Source organism: Podarcis filfolensis (genome assembly GCF_964270895.1).
Source record: "Podarcis filfolensis genome assembly, chromosome: 6".
Classification (NCBI taxonomy): Eukaryota; Metazoa; Chordata; class Lepidosauria; order Squamata; family Lacertidae; genus Podarcis; species Podarcis filfolensis.
In genome coordinates, this window is record NC_139609.1 from 59,427,996 (window position 1) to 59,451,448 (window position 23,453).

At 43.1% G+C, this 23,453-nt stretch overlaps 1 protein-coding gene and 1 long non-coding RNA gene across 3 annotated transcripts in view; both read left to right on the forward strand.

Annotated features, from left to right (window-relative positions):
• LOC310764063 overlaps positions 1-23,453 on the forward strand; it is a 436,509-nt gene that overhangs the window by 239,260 nt on the left and 173,796 nt on the right. The gene's annotated exons all lie outside the window — the stretch shown is intronic.
• CDK18 (cyclin dependent kinase 18) overlaps positions 7,768-23,453 on the forward strand; it is a 97,790-nt gene continuing 82,104 nt past the window's right edge. Inside the window, exon 1 of one of the 2 annotated variants that reach the window (XM_083617146.1) lies at positions 7,768-7,928. The gene's annotated coding sequence lies outside the window, so the exon portion shown is untranslated. The remainder of the gene's footprint in view (positions 7,929-23,453) is intronic. The other variant, XM_083617147.1, reaches the window with a different exon arrangement.

Here is a 23,453-nt window from a genome sequence, read left to right on the forward strand (position 1 = left end):
TGTCCCTATTAAAATTTATTTTGTTAGTTTGGGCCCAATTCTGCAATCTGTTAAGGCCATCTTGAATCATCAAATTCAAAGGGACAGAAAGACAAGGGTCTGTGTTTCACTACGGGGTAGAGGAACTCCCTGGCTGAAATACAATTTTAAAAAATGCAATAAATATATAAACCACTAAAAAAATAAACAGCAGAATCTGCAATTAAAACAAATCTATAACATTCATAAGGACAGATAAAATAACAATCAAGGCTGATTTACCTTTCACAGTTGCAAAAGAGACGACAAATGAATAGCATTTGTCTCAGCTCCAGGTCATAACATAATTCCGATCATATCCCTTCCAAACTACAAAATAAAAACCTCCAGATGTGCCCATATCTGCCTTACGATAAATCATAAAGCAGTTATTCTATTAGCAATCTACCAAACATGTGCCATAATAGTTTGAAGGCAGGAAATTGGTACATAAACATTTCCCAGCATGGAGATGAAGCGATAGGATTATTGCACCTGCTAAATTGCAGCCTATCCCACACCTGCTCAAAGCACAGTGAGTCTGCCAGAGAAAAGTCATCAGTCTTAGGCCAGGCACTTGGCAGAATCTGTCCCAGCCCCACTTCCCTATGTTATGTCTAGCTACTGATTCTCAATCCAACAACAAGGTAGATTTGACAATATATTTGACAGTCTGCTCAGCAGTTGAACTGCTCCCCGCCCACCCTAAACCTGTTCTGGGGCTTCTGTCATCTCTCCAGAGCATTGGGGGGTACATGTGGGGTGGGGGGAACATTGGGGGTACATGTGGGGCGGGGGGGGAGGGAAGACCCCTTATGCAAGCAGAATTTGTTCTGCCTGTGCATTTATTACCACCCAGTGACTCCATCTGAAAGGGACCTGGTTTCCATTAAATTTATCTATGATATTTTCAGAGGCTGTGCAGTCAGTTTTCAAAGATGGCAAGGATGTTTTCTCCTTTTGTCCAGCTCTTGTTAGGGGCCAAATGAGGCTCATTGCGAATTCTGCGGATGCAATTGAAGTGCACATTTTTTAAAAATGTAAATAGTTGAAGGAGTGAGGAGGTGGAGCTCAACCCTTTCCCTTCTGCTGTGATCCTGATGAAATACACATACACACAGCTGCTATTTGCATTTGAAGGGAATCCTGTCCTTGAGAAGGGCAACTTTTGTAGGACATAAAATTCTTTCTCCACCCGTCCCCCATGGTCCCCATGCCGCTCACCATGTTAATTTCATTCACACAATGTCACCTGGATTGGCCTTTTTTGTATAACACTTCCTACATCCCATTTCACAGTACAGAAGCCAAGAAACAGCATTTGATGTAATTATTTGAAAGGACTTTATACTAAGTTAGGCTGAAGGCCACCAATGTTTAGAAGGAGTTAAGTCAGATGACCCAAGTCTTCTTGCTGCGGGATAATTATTTCTCCATAATATTTATTTAATTCCCACTGTGTTCTAGGACTGCTTAAAAGTAACATGGTCTCTGCCAGAAGCATGTGCAATTTAAGTAGAATGAGCAAAGGAAGAAGATTGAGAATATTACTAAAATCTTGGCAGACAATAACAAACATCAGTAGTACAGAAAATGAGATGCAGAGGTACAAAGAATAATCTGTAGGGTCCCTTTATTGCTGCTTTTCAGAAGCAGTGATCATTTCCAGTACTGCTCCTCAAGATGTCTCTGAACAGCTGATGTTTTCTGGATAAGCAACAGGCTCTTTTTGCATCCCTTCCATTCAAATTACAGGCTTAGGCTCTCATTGCCACTGGTGACATTATGGTCCAACAAATAGTTCCTGTGACACAGTGGCAAGATTTAAGTCTGAGCTCAATGATAGCTCATAAAATTATCTCACACAGGATCAGTTTTGTTTAGTAAGCTAAACAAGTTAATGGTTTTGTGGCACTGTGCCAGCCTATGCCCTGGTTTTAATTGGGTGTAGAGGGCCATTACGGGCATGAACGTTGATGCACATTTTTTGTAGCTGTTTCTTGGACATTTTTGAACCCATCTTTTGACTTTAAACACCCTCAAAGTAGGTGATAAAATAATGTAAAGAGAACTGTATCTCGATGAGCATGAAGGAAAGGAGATTCCGACTAAACATAAGGAAGAACTTTCTGACAGTAAGAGCTATTCAACAGTAGAATGGTCTCCCTCGGGAGGTTGTGGACTCTCCTTCCTTGGAGATTTTTAAGCAGAGGTTGGATGGCCATCTGTCATGGATGTTTTAGTTGAGATTCCTGCATTTGCATGGGGTTGGGCTAGATGACCCTTGAGGACCCTTGCAACTCTACAATTCTATAATTCCATGTCAACATTTTAACTGCATATTTATTTCACAAGGTGCACATTTCTCCTAAGTAGCTTCTGAAATCAGACCATTTTGCATCCAAGCTATTTGTAATGTTTACCATAGACATGTCTACTCAGAAATAAGTCCCATTGAGTTCAATGAGGCGCACTCCCATTATAGGATTGCAGCCTAAAATATATGTAACATGCATGTTGCTTAACCTATTTCTCCATCTAGTTTAATTCCACGTTTTTGACAAGACCTGCTGGCAGATGTGGCAGACGAAAGTGATTGATTATATGGGACTGGCTGAGATGACTGGCAGAATCCGTGACCAAGGGAAAGAGACGGTGGAAGAAGATTGGAAGAAATTTAAAGTTTATCTTAAGAACTGTTGTCAAATTAATGAGTGCTAAAATGTCATGGGTAATGTAAAACAGAATTGCAGTGATAAATAATTGGGTAAGAGGAAAAAGATTAGAAATTGAATTACAAGTATTGAAATTAGGGGTTGCTGGGAAAATTTAAAACAGGGATGCAGAAAAGGGAGGTATGGGGAAGTCGTTGAAACAAGGTTTAAGAAAGAGAGGTTAAGAAATTATATGTGTTTACATGTTTGTTTGTTTATGTGTTATGTTGTTAATTGTTAGTTGTTTTGTGTTTTAATATATGTTGTAAAACCAATAAAAATTTATTATAAAAAAAAGACCTGCTGGCAGATGTTTCATAAGCAGTGTGCAAGAAACAGAGCAATTCAAAGTAGAATTGTTTAATTATATAATTTACAAACCACTTCCCTTGAGGCAGCCCAAAGAGATCTACAATATTGTAAAAGTGACATTACTGTATGTAAAACAGTTGATAATAGAGATAGACTTATAACCATTCAAGCAACAACAAAAATCATTTTGCCCACTTGCGTTATTCTCACCAGGGTGGTGGTCATTGATTTGCCTTCCTGTGATTGATCCATACATACGGCTTTGTGTTTCACACTCAAGACCCATTGAAGAACCTGTCATCCAGTTCAATCTTTGAAAAACAGCTTTGAAAAACCTTTTCATATTCTCCAGTGTGCTACCTTTGCCACTGTGGCGGCACGGGGTTGCCATTCTGTGATTGAACTTACGCTACTTGTTGAACGGTTCATTTATCCAGTCCGTATAATGTTTATTGCACATGTAACTTGTTAAGATAACTTGTGGATAACTTGTACATTTATCCACTCCATGATTACAGTATCTCCAGGCTTTGTTTTGCATATGGCACCTTAGTGTGTTTGTTGCTTGAATGGTTACAAGTTATTCTAGTAAATTTGGTTTTATACTTATAAGCCAGTTTGTGGTGTTGTTGTTTTGTTGCATTATTATTACTGTCACCGCATTTGATACTTTGTGTATGTACATAAAACAGTTGAAACAATTGCATATAGAAAGGCAATTCAAGAAACATTATAAATATATAAAAAGCTGTGTAAAACGTTGACATCACATTCACGAAATCAATTCAATTAATAGACGGGTAGCAGCTGGGATTTTAGAAGGCTTGCTTGAAATAGGAATGTTAGCAGGTGTTGAAAAGATGATAGAGAAAGCACCTGTTTGGTATGCAATGCCAGGGAGTTCCAAGCTGCTGAATGAACTATCAATTTTAGTCCCAAAGGCAATGATGTTGTATGCATCATCTGGGCATGTTACATGCATTCCTTCCACCCAAACCAAATAAGTAATCACACCCAAGCATTTTTTTGGGGGGGGGTGCAGGTGTTTCAGGAAGCCAGCTCCATTACAGGTCAGTGGTTCTACCCCTCTCCACAGCTGGTGCTTTTAAATCTATATATAGGCCTTGATTTAGATTTGAAGCATAAAGCCACCGAACTGATGCCATGTAATTGGAAAAACTTTCAGGGGGTGCATATAAGTGGGTATGGCAGGTGGTTTTGCTTGAAAAGTTAACACAAATGTTAAAGTGTTGCCAGTGGGCTGGGGAAAAAAAGACTTTTCTGAATGGGTTTGATACATGTTTATTAACTTTGTTAGCAGAACATGGATGATGATCACCACCAACAACATATACTTGATTTTGGACACTATTAACTGGGCTGCACTCTTTGCTCTGGAAAGCAGAGATGAATGGACTCTCTTTTAACTGAGACACGAGCTCAGGGGCTCTCACTCAGCCATTGGTATTGACAAACATACCTTGGACTCCTGATGTGAAATGCATTTTTTTTGGGGGGGGGGAGTAATCACATTTCTGGCCCAACTTAGCTACTCATGGATACTAATGAGTTTCACAAATAATTTGTGTATTGTTGGGGGGAGGGAGAATCTCCTTTTCCATTTTGTATGCACATTCTTCTGTCTTTTAGTAGCATCTTTTAGTAGCATCCAAATCTAAATAAGAAAAAAACACACCTGATTATTCAAATACAAAAGCAAAATATTCTATCTGTCTGGGGCAATGAGGGAGCACTGCTCCTGCTAACTTTGTTTTCTTTTAATAACATTCTTTGCCTTGTATTCTAAAATGCAAATTTTTCCATTTATAATCACCATTTGCATCATTATCTACCTGCTACAAGATCCTGGTGTCATTCCATATGTTAATCGCAACATAGTCCATGTTTTCTATCCCCTGCTTTGTATTTGGATTCTTAAATCACCTTATGCTTCCTTCAGGTTAGATGTTAGCCTGGAATTAATTATTCCAGAATGCAATAAAAAATGAGTGTGAGGTGGTGGTGATTATTAATTAAATAATTTCAATTTTGATGGTGTTCACACCTTCATTTGTCTGATGTGGATATCTATTTGGAGGAAGCTGGGTTTGGTTTTGCTTTTAAATAACATTTTGCAGCAGAAAGCAGATAACAAAATCCACTGCAGAAAAATGGGGAAGCGACTGAATACAAAAGCCAAGTCACAAAATAATAGGCTTGTGTTTTCATTGCTATTGAAAAGGGGAATTGGATTGTTGGAAATGATCACAGGGCTGTCAGATCTACCTCATGTTGTTGTTTCTGTCCTTGGAACGGCAGAAATACTTTGCCCAGTGCAATTCAGCAGTGGCAGATAACATGAGTAAGGAAATCCTGGTGCCAGCCCTATTTTCCTGAAATGAATAGAGATCAGGCCTCACTCAGACCTCCTGTATGACCCAAAGCCTACCCTTATGTCTACAAAATGGCAATATTGTGTACAACCAAGCCAGAATCCAAGAATTTCCATTACTTCCGTCTCTGTCTTCTCATGCCATTTTATACCAATGTGAGTACCTAAATTATGAGCTCCTGGGATCTTTCTAGACTGTGTTATCCTGGCTCAGTGACATAATAGCTAATGAGCTTGCCCATCCATCAACTCATGTACTTACCCAGCCAGCTACAGATTATATATATATATAAATATTTATAGACCACCTCCTCATATCAAAATCAGCTGCTTTTTAAAAAGGCTTTAAGGTTTTCTACAATCAAGTGGTACCTATATAATTTTTATGAAATAAGTAAGCTATTATACAGGTGTAATAAAGCATGAAACACCATAAAACAATGCAAAATAACCATCAAATAACTGGCTCATCTAGAAAAGGTTTAAACAACTGCACCACTGGGGGCCACCCCCTATGCATGGTTTTCGGTGGGAAATTACCTCTGCTCTGAACATGGAGATTTTAACTTATCTGTCATGCCATTCCTTCTTCTCCAGGCATCTGCTAAATCCCTTCAGGAACATAGAAAGCTGCATATTGGTCATCTGGTTCCATACTGCCAGCACCTCTTCAGGAATTTCAGGCAAGGGTTCTTTCCCAGCAATACCCAAGGGTGCCAACTTGAATAAAATAGGGGGGGGGGAGCCAGGTAAGTCCCACACAATCAGTCACAAGATGTGGCAAACATACCCTATATTAATGGCAATGCCCATCAACTTGGAGGGGGCGACGGTGATCCCCTCAAATACCGGTATTATATTGGGGAGGGGCAAAGGGACCTCGGTCCCTAGGAATTGGCTCCTATGGCACTAGTGAATGAACATAAATATGCCGGATTTACTTACAAGCTAAACAAGCTATAGCTTAGGGCCCCACTCTCTTGGGCCCCCCCCAAAAAAATTTCACTGTTAATATACGGTACCTCTTCTTAATTGTATTTCAGTTCAACAATTACTTTGATAAAATACATATTTTGTTATGTGCAAATGGCTTTAGATACCTATTAGGTCCATAAATTACCATATAGCATAGAAAGGGTAAAGGGACCCCTGACCATTAGGTCCAGTCATGGCCAACTCTGGGGTTGCGGCGCTCATCTCACTTTATTGGCCGAGGGAGCCAGTGTACAGCTTCCGGGTCATGTGGCAAACCAGAGCAGTGCACGGAAATGCCGTTTATTGAAATATACTCAGAGTCGCAAAGTAATTTCATGCTCTTTATTCAGCTCATAGTGGTGAGGAGGAATGAATGAAAGTCCCCTCAAGGTATCTGCTTTATATACATTATTTACACAATGGGCTGCACATGATTGGCTAATTCCGGAATTCTACTGTAAGCCAATCAGGTTGTGGATTCACTTCTATCTGGAGCATGATTGGGTGGTTCCTGCCAACCAATCATACTGCTGCATTGTTCTAGGACCAATCAGACTGCTGCATTCTGAATCCTATTGTTCTAGGACCAATCAGACTGCTGCCTTTTGGATCCTATTGTTCTAGGACCAATCAGACTGCTGCAGTTTGGATCCTATTCAACTCAGTACATAACATTTACCTTCCCGCCAGAGCGGTACCTATTTATCTACTTGCACTTTGACGTACTTTTGAACTGCTAGGTTGGCAGGAGCAATGGGCGCTCACCCCTTCGCGGGGATTCAAACCGCCGACCTTCTGATCGGCAAGCCCAATAGGCTCAGTGGTTTCACCCACAGCGCCACCCGCGTCCCTACCATATAGCATATATTCAACAACAAAAAGAGCGACAATTTGTTGTTGACAAAGGACAGCTGGACATTTAAAGGGCTCCAATGGCCTTCATCAAACCTAAATCCGGCCCTGGGCACTACCTGGATATTGGGGATGGGGGGTGTTTTGAACCTGGGATCTTCTGCATGCAAAGATGATGCCCTGCCACCGAATCACAGAATTGTAGAGCTGGAAGAGACCCCCAAGGATCATCTAGCCTGACCCCTGGAGCAAACGGTTCCACGAAAAGCAGCACCTGTTGAATTTCCGCCTTGCGCGGCGCTTTGCCGCTGACAACGCAGAGCTGCATCTCTAAAGCCGGAAAGGGGGGGGGAGGCAGCCCCGCCCCCTCTGCAGCCTCAGCAAAAAACCCCAACACCCCAAGGCACCCCACGCCCGATGCCACCGAGCGACGGGGGGAGGAGCCAGCGCCGCGCGAAGTCGGATTGGTCGCTCCCTAGCCGTGGCTCCGCCTCCTCCTGCCTCAGGTTGTCGCTGGAAACCAGAAGCCGCCAGTTCTGCTTTCTGCTCTCGGCCGGCCGGTGAGGAAGACCCGGGAGTCCCAGCCGGGGCGTGGAAGAAGGGCGAGACGCGTGGAAGCGGGGCTCGGGCGCTTTTCGAAGGGGAGCCCCTCGAAGCCGGAGCCGGTAAGCCCTCGCCGGCTCGTGCCCTGCGTGGCGCGCTTCTCTCTTTCAGTTCGGCGGCGCGACAGTGTAAACAGAGCAAAGGTGGGGCGAGGAGGAGGAGGAGGCTCCAGGAACAAACGCCTTTTCTTTCAGGGCCCCCTTGGAGCTAAGCTCTCCAGCTTGCTCCTTCTCGGCTGCTCGCCTCTCAGGGGTGCGATTGTCGATGGTCGTGTGTTGGGGCTCTGGAAGGGAAGAAAGTTAAGACCCCGTGGGGGACTCGGGGAACTGGCTCGGTTTTGGGGAGAAGGCAGCAGCCCAAACAGACCCTGGGATTTGAAGGTTAACCTCACCTCTGACCTCCCTGGGTTTAAGTTTTGACATGGCAGAAGGAAACTGTGAGCTCTCCCTCCATAAGGACTGGTGACAGATTCCTCCACACAGAAAGCTAGCCCGTTACTGAGGTAATACAAGGACCAGACTTCTCTCTTAATAGCCGGCTTTCTGTGTGCATGGAGTTATTTTGTATGGAGCATGCAATCCTGTGCAGGGTCCACTTGTGGTTTGGAGCGTTCACAAGTTTATCCCTGTATCTTGTGTGGTTTATCTGAAATCTTTGATGCCTGCAAACCATTCAGATAGTGAAGTTGGACATTATGTAACCTGGGGAGTCTTGTGTTCACCTGGAAGCCTCCCATATCTTTTAAACCATATTATCCTGGCCTCCAGACCCCTTGAAGTGGACTTCTGTCAGGTACAAGCTTTGGCTTTTGTAGGAGAGGAGGAGGAGGAGGGAAGGGAAGGAACTCTGCTTTGGAAATCCAGCATGAGATTCTTCAAACCTATTCTTCAGAGGTTTCTGTTTTTCTCTGCTACCTGATGTAATGTCCAAGCAAGAGTTAATCTAAAAGATTAAGCACAATCTTTTGCTCATACAACATTTTGGATTCCTCCAGCATCTCCATTGTTTTTCTGAGTTCATGGAGCAACTGTCTTTAAAATACTTATTTGAGATGGTTTTCTTCCATAGAGTTAAGACATTCCCTAAGCAAGATGAGCTAATGCATAAGACTGGAGCCACCTGTCTTGCCAGACTAGAATTTGTGCCAGGGGTGTTTAAACTGACTGTTCTCTCTAAGAAAACAAAAGGGAGAGTGACTTTTGCAGATGGATGAGCACAATACTGGCATTAATTGTGAAGGGGAAGACCTAGTACCTTGAAACTTCAGGCTTCTGGCATTGATTTTTAATTTTTAATTTCTTCCAGCCAAGTAAGTTGGAGTTGATTGGCATGTTGCTTTAGAGGAGATGAAATTGTTACTGTAAGGATGATGATCTCTAATAAAGTTGAAGACAAGTATATAAGGTATTAAGGAAGCTGGTGGAGTTGCTAGGCATTTTTAGCAGCTGACTTATAAAGGGACAGTGAAAAAAAACCATGGGTGGCAGAACAGGAAATCTGTTCAAATGTCACCTTCCTTCCATCACAAAGGTTTTTGTTTTTTTTTAATAGTAATATTAGACTGCAAGCATTTTTTCCAGTGGACATTAGTATGTTCTGTTCTCATTTGTATTCAACATTCCCTTCAGCTGGAAGTAGATCTAGAGGAGGAAGCTGTGCCATTCAGAGATGGGGATGGTTCCACTTTCGTATAATCTTGGAGCGAGCACTTCATAGGAAAGTATTCTGTAAAGAGCCAAGCTGTGCTGTTGCAAGCAACACCTTTTTCACTACTGTTGCTATGCTACACAGGTTGTCTAAAAGACTGTCTCCATTCTATTCCATCCCTTTCGTACATTTATCGCAAGTCCTGAAACGGGAAGGGAGTGAGGAGGTGTGTGTTCAGTTTCTGCAAGCATTCTATGAAGCTCTGACCCTTCTCTTGGCTTGTGCCTCTTGCAAGAGTGCATATTGCACGACGTTCCCAAAGCCTTTTATACGTCCTTAAACTTTTGACTAGTCGGCTATTCATAGTGCACCAGCGTTTTTGAAATTTTCCATGAGTAGGAGCAGCTGCTACATTTAGTGTCTGTGGGGAAGAATCCACTTTGAACCTGACTAACTTGAAGGAAGGAAGTTAAAAAAACAGAACCGGTGGCATTTGTTAGTACACTGGAGGAATGTTGTTAGTCAAGGCTTATTGACACAATCAAATAGCAAAGGTTGTTCCCTCATAACTGATATCTTGGGGTGTTCATCCCTTGTTTACTCAATCAAAGAATTCCAGGTTCTTTTAGGTGTATTACCCACAGAGCCACCTTTCTGACACTAGCATCATGGCTGCTTACCTGGACAGTGAGGAGTGAGGCAGGCCAACAGAGAGATTGGTCCTGTGGTTGGCAACACCAGTTTGGCTTTGCCAAGACTTCTGTTCTATCCTGACTCTCCATTTGTACCATCCAAGTAAATGCCAGTGGTGCCAGTGTCAGGACAGGGGCACCACAGCACTCTGTTGGCCACTCCTGAGTCACCCTTCTTCATATTCTGACAAAATTGTTGATGCTACTGTGTTTTTCTGTGAATGCTACGTGGCGTGGAATCTCTCTTGTTAGAGATTATTGGGTGACCACCTAGTCTCTGCTCATCAGATGTCTCCCATCGAATGTAACTGATCTGTAGAAAAGACTCTATGACCTGAAAATGCACATACTTCTGCAACCCAAGAAAATCTTTAATAATTTGTTTTTAAAAATACGCTGCAGTAGTAGTAGTAGTAGGCTTCTTGAATTAGCAAGGGGTTGGACTAGATTAGCGTTTCCCAACCTATGTCCATGAGCTTCGTTCAGGTGGTCCGCGATGTGTCTGTATTAAATATTCATATTGATTTATAATTGAATTTTTATTGCTTCTTTTATTTGCTGTGATACAATAAAATGCAATTTGAATTCAGGTTGTAAAACAACAAAATACAATATAAGAAATAAAAGAAGCAATAAAAATTCAATTTAAATCATGCGGCATCTATTACTGCACATTACAATTGCTACAGCAGGCAGGGAAATCATTAAGTGGTCTGCCAAGACGCTTAGCAATTTTCATGTTGCCGTTGGAAGGGGGGAAAGTTTGGATACCACTGGATTAAATGAACTTTAAGGTCCCCCCAACTATATTATATTATTATTGGTGTGGGTACAAAAGGTCTTCCTGGGAATTATGGACTTTCTGCCAATTTATTTCAATCTGCAATTCTTCTCTTGAACGTAGCAATAAAGAAGCTGAAGTGAGGTGAGTCCAGAGACTTTTATATCCCAGGGTAGTTAATTCCATAAGATACTGTTATTGGGGGATGCCCTTAAGAATGTGGATTTGAACCTGCAGCCCCTCACTGATAATCTGCACTGTAGAAGAGGCATTTCCCCTGTATAATCTATCTGTGTGAGCAAAAGTAAGAGAAGGGCAAATTGGGGAGTTATCACTAGTTATGGGGGGGGCAGATCAATATATTGGGTAGAGATGCAAATAGTGTAGGTTAAAGGTCCCAAGAGAGAGTCCCTGTTCTTCTGAATAAATTCAGAATTGGACTACAGTGCATAATATATCAGCTGGCAGTCTTGCTCTTGCACATCTATTCAGGCAAGGTTGAAAACTTACCCTGGGGGCTACTGTGCTACATCCAGTTACAGTGCTTTCCTTATATTAAGAGAGCTGTGGCTGCACATTCTTATGAGCAATTTAGAACACGGCAACCACTTGTGCCGCTATAACTTATTTTAGAATCTGGATTGTTTCAGTTTCTGACATTTTAGCTGCCGCAATGCAAATTTGATTGGTTTTAAGTATTGGTGGTAGCACCCTCTAGCAGCTAGCTCCAAGGTCCCTCATGCAAGGCAGCTCATCCACTCTAAACCACAAAGGAAAATTACTGCCCACAGAATAAAAACAAGGCCCTGAGGCATATGAATTTGCTTGAAGTTTCAAGTGGAGCTTCAGAATAGAGATAGAAGTCGAATGCTGACCTTGCCAGTCTTAGGGCAGTGTTGTGTCTTTCAAATTCTTTTTTCCCTGTGGCCTGCGACCTTGGACCCTTTCCCTTTCTCTTTTGGAAAACTCCAAATGGCAAAACATTATGTATCCCTGATGAAAGAAAAACTTTGGTTGTTCTTCTGGCCATTGAGTTTAATTTATAATCAATCTATGGAGGTGTACTTCATAGCTTTAGCTGTAAAACCCATGCTTGCAGTTTGAGAAAAGAATATTATCTTTTTCATGCAAAAAAATTAATCTCATTTTTGTCATCTTCAATGTCATTTTGCCTTCCTGGAAACAGATATATTAGCATGCAGGACACTATGGAAAAGCACATTTTCCTTCTGGCTTTGTTACACACATCAGACTTTGGTCAGCTAAAAGGCAGGACTTCCTGAAGTTCACAAAGCTCTCAGTGGAGCAAAATATCCCTATCATGGTCAAAGTTATTCTTGATACCTTCCAGGTGCAGTACTGTAATAACATTGTTCATAAGAACAATTGCTTGAGTTATGTGAAGAATTGTAGGGAGAAAGCTTCCCCTTGTCTCCTTCAGTACTTTAAAAAAAAACTCCTATTGAGAGTCCCTTAAAAGTAGTTCCTGCTAGCCTGGCTTTCTTTCACAGTGCCAAAATTGAGTTATAGGGAGAAGTCAGAAGTAAAGCCAGGAAGTCAGACCGAAAAAGCAAGGCCCAGAGGAATGAACACAATGTGGCCTAGATCACACTAAGCCAAATCTTACTTAGTGCAACTGTGCATGTCTCCAGAGAGGAGATAATGGATGCTTTGCTTCATCCCTGGCTGCCTTCCTGATATGCTGCCATGAGCTAAGCCCAGGGGTCAGCAACCTTTTTCAGCCGTGGGCCGGTCCACTGTCCCTCAGACCATGTGGTGGGCTGGACTATATTTTTTTGGGGGGGGATGAACGAATTCCTATGCCCCACAAATAACCCAGACATGCATTTAAAATAAAAGGACACATTCTACTCATGTAAAAACACGCTGATTCCCGGACCGTCCGCAGGCTGGATTGAGAAGGCAATTGGGCCGCATCCGGTCCACGGGCCTTAGGTTGCCTACCACTGAGCTAAGCCATGGTTTATTGAGTTGTCTGAGCAGATGCTCTCAGTTTGCCCCCTCCAGACAAACCCCCTCCAGACAAACCTTGAACTAGAAAGAGCAAACCTTGGTCACAGCTCGAAGTTTGTCTGGAACAGTAGCATTCTAAGTTAAACCATGGCTTAGATCACAGTAACATCCCAACAGGAGGGCCAGAGAAGTAGCAAAACAACTGCGATCACCTCTCCAAGGAACCACACACTTGCACATTTGTACTAAGGTTTGGCTTAGGATGGCTTGATTTGTGTGATGTGTGAATCAGACCAGTATAGATTCTTTATTAAGTGTGTTGGGCACCCAGTACCATGTACTTGACCCCATTTTTCATCTAGTATCTATCTAGTAAAAGGAAAATCAAATGATTGAAGTGCTCTCCTGGTTCCCCCCACCCCAGGAAATTGGAATCTGTTTGTGCAATCTGCCTATTGAATCTGTCCCTTATCCCCTTATTAATGTGCAGTGCCCTTTTTTGCAAAGGGAAATGAGAAACAGAAAACTGCCTGGTGGCTGCTGTCAGTGAAAGTGCCTGGGTTTCAATCCAGCAAGCAATTAGGCTTTGCAGAACTGTAGGTAATCATCTAAAAATTCCATTCAAGATTCCTTTTTAAGGTGGCACCCCCCCCCCCTTGTCATGTCTGTTGGATCCTCCACTTGCTCCAACCCTACAGCCTTTGCTCTGGGGGCATTGTGAAGCTGTTCTTACTGAAGTATAACATCTACATTGGATATTGGAAAGAACAAATGCACTAGAAGCCTTATCATTTGTACCAGTTCCTTGCAATATCTCATTATCTGCATTAGACATCTACTTTTGGAATGTCTAACTGTTTTGAGACCCCAGTACTATGAATGATTCTGAGCATACAAAGAGTAAAATTTGGCTTGGTAGTGAATGGCTGCATCATCACTCACATATTTGGGAATAGTCTGAGGGTGCTACTTTCAGAAGTCCCTGAGCCCTGAATTGGAAAGCTAAAGCCAATGGAAAGGAATTTGCTCAAGCCCTCCATATGAGCCTGAGTACTCTTGAGTCTCAGATAGGGGGTATGTGCACCTTGTCCCAGAAATATGAAACCCAATCCAGATCTTAGGGGTATTTCTAGATGGTGGACTTGTCACATATCATGAATGCTCACTTGGTGTGTCTTGCCCTCGCAAGCCACACGAGGATTATGCTAGTCCTCTTGCTGAGCTTTGCTACTTTGCTACTCCTAGCAGCAGAACACAGACTTCCAGAATTAGGTGGCACAATCCCAAACAGCACTGGTTGCTCCAAACCTCAGCAGGGATGAGTGCCTCTTTCTTGTTGCACCTCTCCACAAACACACACACATATGCACATGTTGTTTGGGGGCACAGTCTAGGGACCCCAAACTCCAGGTCTTTTGCACTGAGCCCCAGATTTTCTTTCTCACCACCTTCTTAAAAAATTGCTTACAGGGTTGCTGGGCATGACACAAAGTACTGTGACCCCCAGCCACAGACACCCCAAATTAATTTGCTCAAGAGACCTAAATCTGCATCTATACATATAAGTTAGAACATGCATTTCCCCACCCCCACCCCGATCTTCATATTTGTGTCATGGGCCTGTGCTCTGAGACTTTTCAGTATCTAGCAATGGCTCTTTGTGTACACACACATGGACTCTCTGACTCTCTAACACACACACACACACACACACACACAGAGAGAGAGAGAGAGAGAGAGAGAGAGAGATTATTGCTTAGCAATACAGTTAAATTTATTTTCTAGATTTCCACAAGTGAGTGGGAGAAACTGGTGTTCATAACTGTCTTATCTTCTTGGCTGCTACAGGGGCCAGAGGGCAGCAGATGCTTTCTTTCACTATCCCTGCATTCTGTAAACAATGAAGCAGTCAATATGCTTCTCTGCCACCTGCCTCCCTGCACAGACATTCATGTTGTATGGATTATTCCAGAGCATGTCTGGAACTAACCACACTCAGGCAGAGAGATGAGTAGGGCCGAAGTTGTGACAGTCTCTTTTTCAGATGTGGGGAGTGGGCATTGGAGGGCTTGTGAGGCAAAGCAAAGGATGCTGTGTCCTAGACTTGGCTATTTCATATCTGCACACCTTGATGCACTGAATTTGCTTCAGACAGACAGGGAAGTAAACCTAGATGCACAGTCAGGACTAAGGAATTAAGTAAGGTTTTGATCTAATCTGTCTGAAAAAAGCAGAAGTGAGAAAAGGCATGTGGTTCTTGAAGACAGCAGCACATCAAAGGCATCCACTAGAGAAGCACAATAGAGAAATGTTCTTATGAAACAGGTGAGAGATTAGATAAAAGAGGAACAGAGGGAATTGTGATGGGTGCACAGAAAAGGCTAGCCTAAATCAGTCTAGCTATTACATACAATGTCAGCTGCCAGAGCATTGCCTGGTACAATTGAAATAGCTCCAGATGAGACATAAGGTCAAATGATATGTGATGGTGTAGTTATGTTTGTTGTTCGTGTGCCTGCTCTATACATCTACAAAGCAGTGCACGGGGTCTATTTTTAATATAAAAAGGGATATTTGGGTGAGGGGAGTTCAATTCTCCTGTGCCTTAGCTGCTGTCTCCCCAGACACTCCCCCAGCCCACATGTCAATACCATGTGCTTTTTGGCACATCAACATTTGCATTATAGAAGCAAGGAGCTTTGTGTCTGGCATAAAGTCCAGCATCCTAAGTTGCTCTATTTCATTTTCCTCCTCTTAATCTCTGTTTCAAACCTATATTGCTGCATAGATAAGTTTGAAAACATGTCTGCAGAAGCCAATCTCAATTCACAAACTGCAAGGAGACTGAGCAAGACTTTTGATGAACTGGGCAGAAGGTGGAACTCAAGTGCTCTGCTAGGTCCTCATTTCAGCAGAAGACTGCAGTGGGGGGGGGGGTGAGGACACCCAATCAAGCTCACTGGTGGAGGTTAGGTTTGGTTCAAAATGTGCCCCTGGAGTGGTGGTGAACTTTGGAATTTGCCATTCAGAGAACAATCCAAACCCCTGACCAGCAGAGGGATGGTTCAGTGAAGTGGTGGGTCCACATCTACAGCCTTCCTGCAAGGCTGGTTGCAAGGAGGGGGGAATGTCTCTTTGCCGCACCAACTCCCAGGCTGCTACAGTTAAGGAGCCCAAATCATAACAGAAGGATCCAGTGTATCCTATGCCAACCCCATGCCAACCCCATAACACCCTGGTCCAGGTCTGTCCACTGGCTGCTGCCAGCAGGGATACCATCAGCAGTAGTTTGGATGGGTGCAACTATTTGGATGGGTGCCTTCCTCATCATCAGAATTTCTTCTCTAGCAGCAGCAGCAGCAACAACAACAACAACAACAACAACATAGCCAGGCAGAGCCTAATCCAAACTCTCTCCAGTATGACAGATTGCGGAGGTTTGATTGCTTTGTCACCCAGTTCCGAGTATTTGCTGCCTAGATGGGAAGTGGGAAAACAGGAATTGGCTTAATATTTCCATCCTTTCCCAGGGAGTGGGGAACTGGATCTGGCCAGCAGTTCCCCCACTGTCAGTGGACCACTTTGTCAGGTGGGCGGGGCTGAGTTTAAGCAAAAGTATGTCTGGCCTGCTCTCGCACCTCATCTGACCCCAGCTGCTTCTGTAATCCAGGTGTCAAAGGATCTTACCTTATGCTTTGTCACCTTCTCTCAGGATTACTTGGAGCTTACTCAAGTGTTCAGGAAACACATGGGGATTCCTCCTGAAACTGTGCTGCCACTCAGAATGCATGTGGGAGATGACATGTTCAAATGTTTCCTTAACACAAAACCATCACTTGCTTCCCCATATATGGAAAGCTTGCATGTCCGAGAAAAGATAATCCAAGGCCTTTATCCCAATGTGTTAGCTTTCTACCTGCAGGGATTTCTTTATGTGGGAAAATCTGGCATTCTTAACTATGAAGTACCAGTGAGCTTCTTTCCCTGCTTTTCCCACCACTGCTAGCTTGCATTGGATCCTCTCAGAAATAAACCAAGCTATTCCCCAGAAAATAGTTTGCCTTATTTCTGAGCTAATCCTCCTTCTACCTAAGTCCATCCCTGTGAGCTTCGACATGCCCTCCCCTTTCCACTTAAATCTAGAAGCAGAAAGGATTCTGGAGCAGAGGGAGGAGAGGCAGGCCTACAGCAATAACTCTGGGAGGAAATTACATTTCCTCAGGGCAGGGGTAGGTAATCTAAGGCCCGGGGGCCAGATGTGGCCCAATCACCTTCTCAATCTGGCCTGCAGACGGTTCGGGAATCAGCATGTTTTTAAATGAGTAGAATGTGTCCTTTTATTTAAAATGCATCTCTGGGTTATTTGTGGGGCACAGGAATTCATTTTTTTCTTTTTATAATAATAATAATTTATTATTTATACCCCGCCCATCTGGCTGGGCCTCCCCAGCCACTCTGGGCGGCTTCCAAAAGAATATTAAAATACTGTGATACATCAAACATTAAAAGCATCCCTAAACAGCTTCTAAAAGTCTGGTAGTTGTTGTTCTCTTTGACATCTGGTGGGAGGGCGTTCCACAGGGAGGGTGCCACTACCGAGAAGGCCCTCTGCCTGGTTCCCTGTAACTTGGCTTCTCGCAGTGAGGGAACCGCCAGAAGGCCCTCTGTGCTGGACCTCAGTGTCCGGGTAGAACGATGGGGGTGGAGACGCTGCTTCAGGTATACTGGGCCGAGGCCGTTTAGGGCTTTAAAGGTCAGCACCAACACTTTGAATTGTGCTCGGAAACGTACTGGGAGCCAATGTAGGTCTTTCAAGACCGGTGTTATATGGTCTCGGCGGCCGCTCCCAGTCACCAGTCTGGCTGCTGCGTTCTGGATTAGTTGTAGTTTCCGGGTCTCCTTCAAAGGTAGCCCCACGTAGAGCGCATTGCAGTAGTCCAAGCGGGAGATAACCAGAGCATGCACCACTCTGGCGAGGCAGTCTGCAGGCAGATAGGGTCTCAGCGTGCGCACCAGATGGAGCTGGTACACAGCTGCCCTGGACACGGATTTAACCTGTGCCTCCATGGACAGCTGTGAGTCCAAAATGACTCCCAGGCTGCGCACCTGGTCCTTCAGGGGCACAGTTACCCCATTCAGGACCAGGGAATCCTCCACACCTGCCCGCCTCCTGTCCCCCAGAAACAGTACTTCTGTCTTGTCAGGATTCAATCTCAATCTGTTAGCTGCCATTTCTTTTCTTTCCCCCCCAAAATATAGTCCAGCCCACCACATCTTCTGAGGGACAATGGACCGGCCCACAGCTGAAAAAGGTTTCTGGCCGCTGCCTTAGGGCTACTTCCTTAGAAGTAGAAGTAAAACAATTTCTCTAAGATGTGTGGTAGGATCTTAGATGGAACTGTGTCTCTCGGTGCTCGGCTTCCAACAACCATCTCTGTGCCAGATCCACAGCTTGTCTTCCTTCCTTTGGAGATTTCCCCAAGCCCTAGCCTGAGTATCTTTCAGAAACAGTGTAAAATTATTCTCTTTGCTTTGGAGAGGGCATATATAAGCTGGTAAGAGGACTCTAGGTTTTAGCATTTGTTATTAGCAATGGTGGCGTTTGCTGCTTTTTAATTCTGTTATAATGAACTAGCTTAATTTTTGTTGCTATTGATTATCATCAGACAGTTTGTTCACAACTAGGTAACCACTTCACTATGCTGAAGATTATGGAAAAAACAACAACTAGTTAACAGATGTTTACTCTAAAGAACGAGGAGTGCATTTTAACCATCTCTCTTAACATGAGTTGAAATATGTTCACATCTGAAAATATTTAATGCAGATTTCTCTTGGTGTGTTAGTTTTATACCCAACATTATAGTCTCTCTAATCCTTTTATGATCAAGGTAAATAGCATCTGGTGTGTGTGATTGTTCTTGCTAGGATGTTTTTGAGTGTGTGTGTGCCTGGGCTATTTCTGTACACTGGAAGTAATTTTGAATTTGCTGTGGCAAAAGACTGCTTCACACTTCATGCATATCCCTGGCATACACAGTTTATAGGTGTGTGTATCTCCTGTGTACCTCTCAGTGTGTTAGAGTCATACCATGGGTACACTGTGTATTCATGCCAAAGAAATCAGTGAATGATCCTGAATTTCCACAGTGTGTGTATGTACACATAGATAAGGGTAAACAAAAAGGGTGTGTGCCTCTTTCCACTTGAAATATACAGCATTACAGACATTTCACAAATTTATGTAACGTGGAACATTCCTAATATTTGGTCAAAGCCAGGGGCGCGGCTGAATCTCTTGTTAAGTGATTAATAATTGTTGCACAGGACTAAGGAATTATTAACTGTGATTTGCTGAGCATGCCCAAAGCTCCCTTCCCCCTGTAAGATGCATGTTACAGTTTATTGACTTCTGCCAGAAATTGCTGTAATGGCTCTTATCAAACCCAGTTTGTACATTCAATTTATGTTACAGTTTACATATAGGACTCCAAAGATTTCTCAAACTACTTAGGCTGGATTAGTCCTATTTTACTTTAGAAGAATTTTTTTTTCTTTACAAAGTCCCAACATCTTGTGTATCATTATACAATAGAGCAATTGTGCAATTTTGGTAATGGAATATAGCTTTTTGTGTGTTTGAGCTATGGAGAAGGGGGTGTGCGTGCTCACCAGTAATTGTACAGTTGTATATTTGTAAATAGCATTGGTTTCAGTGGTCATTACTGCAAATAGAAAATTCAATGGGACCTAAGAAACTCATTTGTTTAGCTTTTGTGTTTCCCAGCTTGTGTATTAAAGACGTGTGTCAGGAAGCAGCTGCAATATGACCAAAGTCCATCATTGTAATGTTGAAAAAACTAGCCGCAAACCTTTATGCATTTATTTTCTTTCCATGCCCCCAACACTTGTGCTCCATCTTTCACTAATGAAAACTGAAAGCAGCTTGCTGTGCTTTTTGTAAAAAATAAAACTACAACTAAAACTAAGAACAAGAACAAATATAATAAAAACAGGCAATTAAACAACGTATCATTACAAGATCCTTGTAAATTTCAGTCCAAACAATCAAACATAACAAGAAGTCAAAAGATAACAGGAAAAGTATCCTGATCATTTGAGGATGGGTACAATGTAGCCACAATGGTTGCAGAAGAATTGATACTTAGAATATTTGCAGGGATGCGGTTTTCTGAAAATTTCCATGTTGAGCTTATCCTTAGCAATTCCCCCAGTAATTATCATTTTTCTCTTTGATCTGCACAAGAACTGGATTTTTTATTACACCCCTAAAGTAACGGGTGGACACGGGTGGCGCTGTGGGTTAAACCACAGAGCCTAGGACTTGCTGATCAGAAGGTTGGCGGTTCGAATCCCTGCAACGGGGTGAGCTCCCGTTGCTCGGTCCCTGCTCCTGCCAACCTAGCAGTTCGAAAGCACGTCAAAGTGCAAGTAGATAAATAGGTACCGCTCTGGCGGGAAGGTAAACGGCCTTTCCGTGCGCTGCTCTGGTTCACCAGAAGCGGCTTAGTCATGCTGGCCACATGACCCGGAAGCTGTCTGTGGACAAACACTGGCTCCCTCAGCCCATAGAGCGAGATGAGCGCCGCAACCCCAGAGTCGGTCACGACTGGACCTAACGGTCAGGGGTACCTTTACCTTTACCTAAAGTAAACAGCTGCATATAACAATACACATAAACTGTATACAAACACTTATTAATACTTACAAAATTATCCTGCAGAAATATACAACCATGTAGGGCGTGATTTTTTCATATGTATTGTACTTCTAAGATACATAGTGTATATATGTATGCCTGTATGACAATAAGTGAGCAGCTCTTTCATAAGTGGGCGATTCATACAAGGGGCAATTCAATCCAGGCAAAACTTGATTTCCATGTATAAATCCATGTAAAACAGATTCTTCTTCCATCCGTAACTTTAATGTATTATTATTAATGTAATGTAATTTATAATAAAATGGCAATATTTTGAGGGGGCAACCCTTTCCTCTGTGTTTAGACTCTGAGGAACAAACATGTTTTTACTTTATAGTGCACCAATTGCAATCTGAGAAGCACACACAAACTGTGAAATTTAGTGATTTCTAAGCTGGATGGAGTCTCCATGGAGACTGAAATGTTTCTGTACTGGTTTCTGTATGTTCCAGTTTTTCATGCCTCATTAGTGTCCATTTTGTTGAAGAGTAATTATGGCAGCAGAGATTCACACATGATATTCAGCAGCGTTGAAAGTTATTTTAGGTTTATTTGCATGTTACATTGTGGTGAAAACTAGTGTTTATGTATGAAGCTGTGAATTGGTCATCAAAATTTTGAGAAGCGGGGAGGGGAGGCCATAAGGGAAAGGAAGGTACCGTGCACCAGAAATCAAGTGTCACCAAACCATGGTTGAACTCATGAAAGTGTGACTCCTAACCACTACTTCTCTTGGCAAAAGTGTTATTTCTTCAAGCTTTGTCTGAAAGCATCGAAGAGGGATGCTTGATGCCCCTGTCTGATTGGAGGCAGCTTTTATCCCTGAGTTTCATCTCTACATTTCTCAGTGCATTTATCTTTTGTCCTGATTAGACACCTCATTTCCATAAACCTTTAGACATGATAGCAAATACCAGTTTAGAAGCTTTAATTTACAAAGCTGTCATATAGGTCTAAAAACGATGTCTGTGTGTCAGAGTGAGTTCCCATGTCCCAGTCTGCTTTGCTTTCCTCATATATCTACTTCCATCTCTGTCACAAAACCTTCTAGTTCTCGGTTATCAAACAAGGTAAAGTTCCTGTTTTATTTTTCCACTAAGAAGTTTGTTCTTAATCATGAATGCTGCACCCGGATGAAAATGGTGAATATGCATAATTGTGTATTAAATACTTGGGATTGCTTCTCTGCTGGTGTGTAAATTCTTGAATCTCGGTCTGAAACTTGAAGCATCCATGTTGCTATGGAGGCAGTCTGACATATCCTCCAAAGTCAGTGATGTTACCCAAACACCCAACCCAGGTATATGTGCTCCCACACAGATTCTGGTATGGTGAGCAGCACCCAGCATGAACTGAAAATGCACTCCAGAATCCTCTGTTCCTCATTAATAACTCCACCTGGTACGCAGGCTGAGACCCTACCTGCCCACGGACTGTCTCGCCAGAGTGGTGCATGCTCTGGTTATCTCCCGCTTGGACTACTGCAATGCGCTCTACGTGGGGCTACCTTTGAAGGTGACTCGGAAACTACAACTAATCCAGAATGCGGCAGCTAGACTGGTGACTGGGGGCGGCCGCCGAGACCACATAACACCGGTCTTGAAAGACCTACATTGGCTCCCAGTACGTTTCCGAGCACAATTCAAAGTGCTGGTGTTGACCTTTAAAGCCCTAAACGGCCTCGGCCCAGTATACCTGAAGGAGCGTCTCCACCCCCATCGTTCTGCCCGGATGCTGAGGTCCAGCGCCGAGGGCCTTCTGGCGGTTCCCTCATTGCGAGAAGCAAATCTACAGGGAACCAGGCAGAGGGCCTTCTCGGTAGTGGCGCCTGCCCTGTGGAACGCCCTCCCATCGGATGTCAAAGCGATAAATAACTACCTGACATTCAGAAGACATCTTAAGGCAGCCCTGTTCAGGGAAGTTTTTAATCTATGATATTTTAGTGTATTTTTGGTTTTCTATGGAAGCCGCCCAGAGTGGCTGGGGAAACCCAGCCAGATGGGCGGGGTACAAATAATAAATTATTATTATTATTATTATTATTATTATTTATTATTATTAGTTGCACGGCAAACAGACCCAACCAAAAGGCCTGATTTCCCTTTCTGCATTGTAGTAGGTTATGCTCTGAGTATATACAGTCATACACCACCTGGATTGCTCAGTTGGTTAGAGCATGGTGCTGATAATGCCAAGTTTGCAGGTTCGATCCCTGTATGGAACAGCTGCATTGCAGGGGGTTGGACTAGATGATCCTTAGTGTCCTTTTAAGCTCTACAGTTCTATGATTAAATCCATAATTAAACCAATTGGACAGTGTAGCACATACATATGTGGCTATAATGCATTGATGATTTAATGATTTTAGAGCATCAGGCTCATGTCATCAGCAGTGTTCTTTACAATAATAAAAGTAGATTACACATTCTTCTGAAACTCTTTTACAGGCAATGAATGTTTTGAGTGGGGGTTGTGTTCCTGACACCTGCACACACTGGCAGAGCATGTGTATGCCTGCCCTGCCCCGTTATGACCCCTGCCTCACCCCCTTTTCAAGCCACTTCCGGGTTGTGGTGATGCACACATGCACAACCGCACATGCTTTGAACGCATGCAAAATGGTTGTTGCCTGTACTCAGCATACTGTAATGTAGTGTTCTTCAACCTTGAGTCCCCAGATGTTTTGGAACTGCAGCCAGTAGCAGATTTAGGGGAGCACAATCAGTTTGGTTGCGCTGAGCACAGAGCCCAAAGGGATACCACAACTGTT